The following is a 6,175-nucleotide window of genomic DNA, read 5'->3' on the forward strand; positions in this document are numbered from 1 at the left end:
AAAGAAGGGAGATAGAATGAATACTGTAGTAGTAAAACATCAAATATAAGATTTTGGAAAGAAAAATGTGCTTAAATTAATTCATATCTGATATGTTATTACATATATTATTAATGCCTCAATGTAAAAGAATTCTGAACTACAGTTCACTAATATAAGGCTTTATGATTTACTTTAAAAATGAAATGAGTCATTTTAAAGATGACTTAGAAAGAGAATTCAATTGACAAAACTATTGTAAATTATAAGCTATAAAATTTGTATAGAGTATAAATCCTGTAAGATAAAGGAAATTTGTACTTTTGTTGTAATAAATATAAGTAGAAAACTATACCTATATACTATATTTAATTAGGATTATGGGAGAGTTATGGATTATTTATGGAAGATAAGGCAATTTAAAACTATTTGAAGAGAGATAATGTACCCATTTCCTACACATAAATCACAAGCAGGTGGTGTGGTGATTAAAGGTACTGGATTCCCCAGTGGCCAACCATGGTTTGGGTCCCAGACCTGGCAGCTTGCTTTCTCACTTTCTCTCTCTCCCTCTCTGTCTCTTTCTAGTCAAATTTAAAAATAAATAAATAAATGAAAGTTAAATAAAGTTAAAAAAAAACACATAAATCACATACCAATTAAATAAATCAGAGCTTATATGTCCATATGAAAAGAAATTCCTCTTAGGGTTATTGGCTTTTTGTAAATTTCCTTTTTTCTTTTGTGAGTTATGGGGAGAGGGAGGTAACTTCATGCTACAATCCACACCATGCTGGATCAAGGTCTGCCAGCATTTTTAGAGAGGTCTTTGCACTGGGACCTGGAGCCTTCCCATGGGTCAGCTTTGAATATTGTCATACTGTAACTGTGTCACCATGCAACTTGCTCTCTATAGGGTCTCTAGGAAGCTTCATAGGATTTACACAACACTTCTTCTTGTATGAATCTATAAGAGGGGTGCCATGCAACTTCACCTTATTTTCTGTCCCAGTGGAGAACATGATAATATATTTTTACTAGTCTTAAAAATATCTTCCCTGAGTAATTAGTTTATAAAACATCTTTCAGATATACTCTTAGGAGTTGACTCTGAAGAGTGCATCATTCATCATTTTAATATAGATTTATGCATGTTTCACCAATTTATTCCTTTTTTTTTAAGACTTCATTTTGCTATGTCATGATTCTCTTGCCTCAGACTCCCAACTAGGACTAGATATGTGCCACCTCACATGACCTTCAGAAGGGGTCTGCTGTGTTGCTTAAACCAGCCTAAAAGCTTGTGATCCTCTTGCCTCAGCCTCTCCAAAATCCTGGGATTATAGACATGCCCCACCGCACAGGCCTATATGTTGGACTGGAAATTGAAGCTGGCACTCCTATATATTCCCAGCCTGCAACATCTTAATTGTGCATCCCACCAAGGCTGGGCCTCAGTCTCTTTTTATAAATATAGCTTTCATCTCATCTTTCAAATTTTCTTAATCTCTCACAAAACAGACAACTCAGTGCAATCAGAAAACATTTATTAAGGCTCTTCCTGTGTGACTTTGCTAAGTTCTCTGTTTTGTAGATGCAAAAGAAAATGAAGGGCCTATGTTTGCAATAAAAACAAATAAGTCAAGCCCTGGAGTGATTCCATCCTGCGTGGCTGTTTTCGGTAGCCATAGCCATTTACCTCCATCCGCCTTCTTGCCCACCCAAGTGCGTGCCACCACCCCATGAAAGATTTGATGGACATGGACATGAGCCCCCTGAGGCCCCAGAACTCTCTTTTCGGTTGTGAACTAAAGGCCGACAAAGATTTTCACTTTAAAGTGGATAATGATGAAAATGAACAGCAGTTATCTTTAAGAACGGTTAGTTTAGGGGCCGGTGCAAAGGATGAATTAAACATTGTTGAAGCAGAAGCAATGAATTATGAAGGCAGTCCAATTAAAGTAACACTGGCAACACTGAAAATGTCTGTACAGCCAATGGTTTCCCTTGGGGGCTTTGAAATAACACCACCTGTGGTCTTAAGGTTGAAGTGTGGTTCAGGGCCTGTGCATATTAGTGGACAGCACTTAGTAGCTGTGGAGGAAGATGCAGAGTCAGAAGAAGAAAAGGAAGAGGATGTGAAACTCTTAAGTATACCTGGAAAGCGATCTACCCCTGGAGGTGGAAGCAAGGTTCCACAGAAAAAAGTAAAACTTGCTGCTGACGAAGATGATGACGATGGAGATGATGATGATGAAGATGATGATGATGATGATTTTGAAGATGAGGAAACAGAAGAAAAAGCTCCAGTGAAGAAATCTATACGAGATACTCCTGGCAAAAATGCTCAAAAATCAAACCAGAATGGAAAAGACTCAAAACCATCAACACCAAGATCAAAAGGTCAAGAATCATTCAAAAAAACAGGAAAAAACACCTAAAACACCAAAAGGACCTAGTTCTGTAGAAGACATTAAAGTCAAGATCTCTGGCAGTGGAGGAAGTCTCTTTAAGAAAATAGTTTAAACAGTTTGTTAAAATTGTCCGTCTTATTTCATTTCTGTAACAGTTGATATCTGGCTGTCCTTTTTATAATGCAGAGTGAGAATTTTCCCTACCGTGTTTGATAAATGTTGTCCAGGTTCTATTGCCAAGAATGTGTTGTCCAAAATGCCTGTTTAGTTTTTAAAGATGGAACTGCACCCTTTGCTTGGTTTTAAGGATGTATGGAATGTTATGATAGGACACAGTGGTAGTAGTGGTCAGACATGGAAATGGTGGGGAGACAAAAATATACATGTGAAATAAACTCAGTATTTTAATAAAGTAAAACAAACAAACAAGTCAAATGCAGGAAAAGAAGGTATAACATAGGATTTGCTAAAATATTTGGAAAGCATTTTGCTGTTATGGGAGAAATAAAGATCCATACTCAAAAATATTTTTAAAAAAGAATTATTTATTTTATTTTATTTATTATTATTTTTTTTTAAATTTGCTATAGGGCATGTACACTTCCTGGAGAGAGACAGACTGAGAGAGAGTGAAAAAGCAAGCTGCCAGACCCAGGACTTGAACTATGGTTGGCCATGTGGGAGTCCAGTCCTTAACCACCACATCATCTGCTGGCCTGATACTCAAAATTCTTAACTGGAGCTTGGCAGCTGAACATGCATAAAGGAATGGAGGTATAAGGGAGCCGAAAATAGCTTCCCTCTACTCTTCTAGATTTGTATACATGGGAGTTCCACAAAATATGAGGTTCAAGAAGGGTCCGATAGGGAACCAGCAGTTAGCGTAATGGCTATGTTGCTGGACTCCCACATAGTCGACCACGGTTTGCGTCCCGGACCCGGTGGCTTAAAACTCACGCCGGGTGCGTGTGCGTGCGTGCCCAAGATCCCGAGGGAAGAATGGAGGAGAAGGGATTGTGGTGTGACCATCCCCCCTGGGGGGTGATTTCTCGCTTTCTGTGTCTATGTCTCTCTGTCTGTCTGGCGAGTGCATGCGTCCTATAGCGAAAACTTCTCAAAAAAAAAAAAAAAGGGGTCAGATGATTGATGATGCATATTGTCAGCCTAAAAAGAAGGCTGAGGCATAGGAGTTAAAGTTATCTATTTAAGGCAGGACAGCAGATAAAGCAAGTTTCTAGTTTCCCAGACATGTGCTCATTGGAATGGCTATGGAGAAAGCTGGTTTATCTAACAAGGAGGAAGGGCTAAAGAGAGTTGTTTATAAGTGTTGGTTAAAAGTTTATATTGGTTCATTTTAAAATAACGCAGGCAACAACTATATCTTAGTCTTTGCATCTTGAACTCAACAGTATTTAGAAGAAAGGGAGAGGGTTGGGAGTCACTTTGTAAAAGCTAGAATTCTTTTATATCCAGTAGGTAATTATAACATGCATTCCAATTTAAAAATATTTCTGCAAAATTAAGCTTATAAAATTGAGAGCACAGTGTCTAAGAAAAGGTGTTGTTAATTGGTTAATGCAAAACTCTGGAATAATAAATACAATCACTGAAAAAAGGTGAAAATAGTAAATGACTTTAAGGGGTAGAAGAATTGAAACGTTAAATGCATGTTTGATTTTAAGGCTTTAAACTTTCCTTTATATTTTGAGCTTCTAGTATAAGAAGTTACTACTGCAATTACAATATCCCCTTAAGAAATAAAGTTCTGATAAAAAAAAAAGTGGAAAATTGCTGATGATTTAGTTCAGAGTAGCTTAGGAAAGATACTAGTCATGCTAGCAGATGGAAGGGCAGCGAGGTAGGTGGTGGCTGGATGGAAATCTGGAGGCAGAGCTGTGCCAGAGAGAACAGAGGAATTTAAACAGATGGATGATGATATAGTAGTTGGCAAGGAGAGAAGCTGGTGACAAGCAAGAGAATCTATTGAAGAACCAGGTGGATAAGTAGCCAAGAGGTGAATTAGATGGACCAGGAATAAAAGAAATAGGTCAGTATGAGGACACCCAAGTTCTAAAACGTATAGGTAAGAACAGTAGAAAACAACCACAATGTGTTCCTTTACTCGAACTTGAGAAAATGACTTTTATTATAATCTTTTAAAGTGCTTTGAAATGATAATGAGTAGTGACCTCCTATAGAGAGAAAATTTAATATAAAATTCAGATATGCTTATCACTGAAGATATTTATTTTATAAAATGATCATGAACATAAAATTAATTTTATTTCCTAATTTGGGGTTTCCTATCATTTAAATTGTTCTCAGTTTGGTTAATATATATGGATCTAGCTGAAACATAACAAAAGTAAAGAGTAAGAACTTTAATCTCTATCAAAAAAAGAATTTATCAGGCTATAGAAAATCCTAATATAACTTTATGTTTCTTGAGAAAATGACTTTATTATACTCATTCAAAGTAGTTTGAAATGAGTAGTATGACCACCTAGAGAGAGAAAATTTTAATATAAAATTCAGATATGCTTATCACTGAAGGCATTTATTTTTTAAAATGACCATAAACATAAAATTAATTTTACTTCCTAATTTGGGGTTTCTTATTATATGAATTCTTCCCAGTTTGGTTAAGATATATGGATCTAGTTGAAAAATAATACTGAAACACAAGAGTAAAGAATAAGAACTTTAATTTGTATCAAAACATAATTTATCAGGCTATAGAAAATGCTAATATAATCTTATGTTTTAAAAAATGATCTTATGATGTCTTTGTTTATTAAAAATAATATGATTACAAGTTATTTGGTACCTCTTCTGCCTTCAGACTTACCTACCCTTACACCACCGTATTTTAGGCAATTATTCGTATTAACAAAGAACACAATAGTGTAATGGAATTAAGCACTTTTTAAATGATAAGTATCATTATATATTGACATAAAAGTGCCATGTCCATTGGTATTGATAGAAGGAAGTTGGTTTAATATAATTATTTCAATTGACCTTCAGTTACATGAGTTTTAAGTGGAAGAAAGACACATTGGCTACATATATAAATTTGAAAGTAACAATATTTTCTTTTGTTCTTCCATCTAGCCTGTAGTCTGATTTTTCTGATACTGTCAGCACTATTTCTTGGGTCCATTTATTGTTCTATATTTTACTAGCCAAAGTCTTTATGCTGTCATGCCTGAAACTTTCATTTTATTGCCAGTATGATCATTTCAAAAATACCTGCATTCTAGTTAATCCCCCACACAGAAGCAAAGATCATTTATCTTATTATTTTTTTCAAGCGATGCCTGTTTTAATTGCTGCTTCAGTCGCTTGAATTACATTTCTAAGCACAAGTCTAGTAGTAGTACCTTCCCAAATTCCAAGTCTTCTTTATATGTACAAATATGAATACGAGATGGAGCAATTTCCTAAGGAGCCATATATGGTAAATCTTACACATATGCCAGACACTCTGCCAGATTTTGGAGACATGAGGATGAATAAAACATGAACCTTTCCATCAAAGATTTTATATTGTAGTAAAATAAATAGATTTATACATAGCAGACACTATGGTTCAGATTAATCGATGCAATGATATTAAGTCCATGTGACATATGTATATTATGTAATATGTATGCATGTATATATATTAATATAAAATTGTATATATATACACAGACATAAACACACACACACACACACACACATACATATATACACACACATATATTTCCGGTTTTTTTCCACAGCACATGTGCACAAAA

The 6,175-nt window shown here is 35.2% G+C and overlaps 1 protein-coding gene and 1 pseudogene across 3 annotated transcripts in view; both read left to right on the forward strand.

Moving 5' to 3' along the window:
- The window catches only part of CNTN1 (contactin 1), a 294,525-nt gene that overhangs the window by 53,643 nt on the left and 234,707 nt on the right, over positions 1 to 6,175 (forward strand). The window lies entirely within an intron of this gene.
- On the forward strand, positions 1,722 to 2,420 carry LOC102480559 (nucleophosmin pseudogene; annotated as a pseudogene).

The sequence above is a fragment of the Tupaia chinensis genome, unplaced genomic scaffold (genome assembly GCF_000334495.1).
Source record: "Tupaia chinensis unplaced genomic scaffold, TupChi_1.0 Scaffold144624_1, whole genome shotgun sequence".
Taxonomy (NCBI): Eukaryota; Metazoa; Chordata; class Mammalia; order Scandentia; family Tupaiidae; genus Tupaia; species Tupaia belangeri.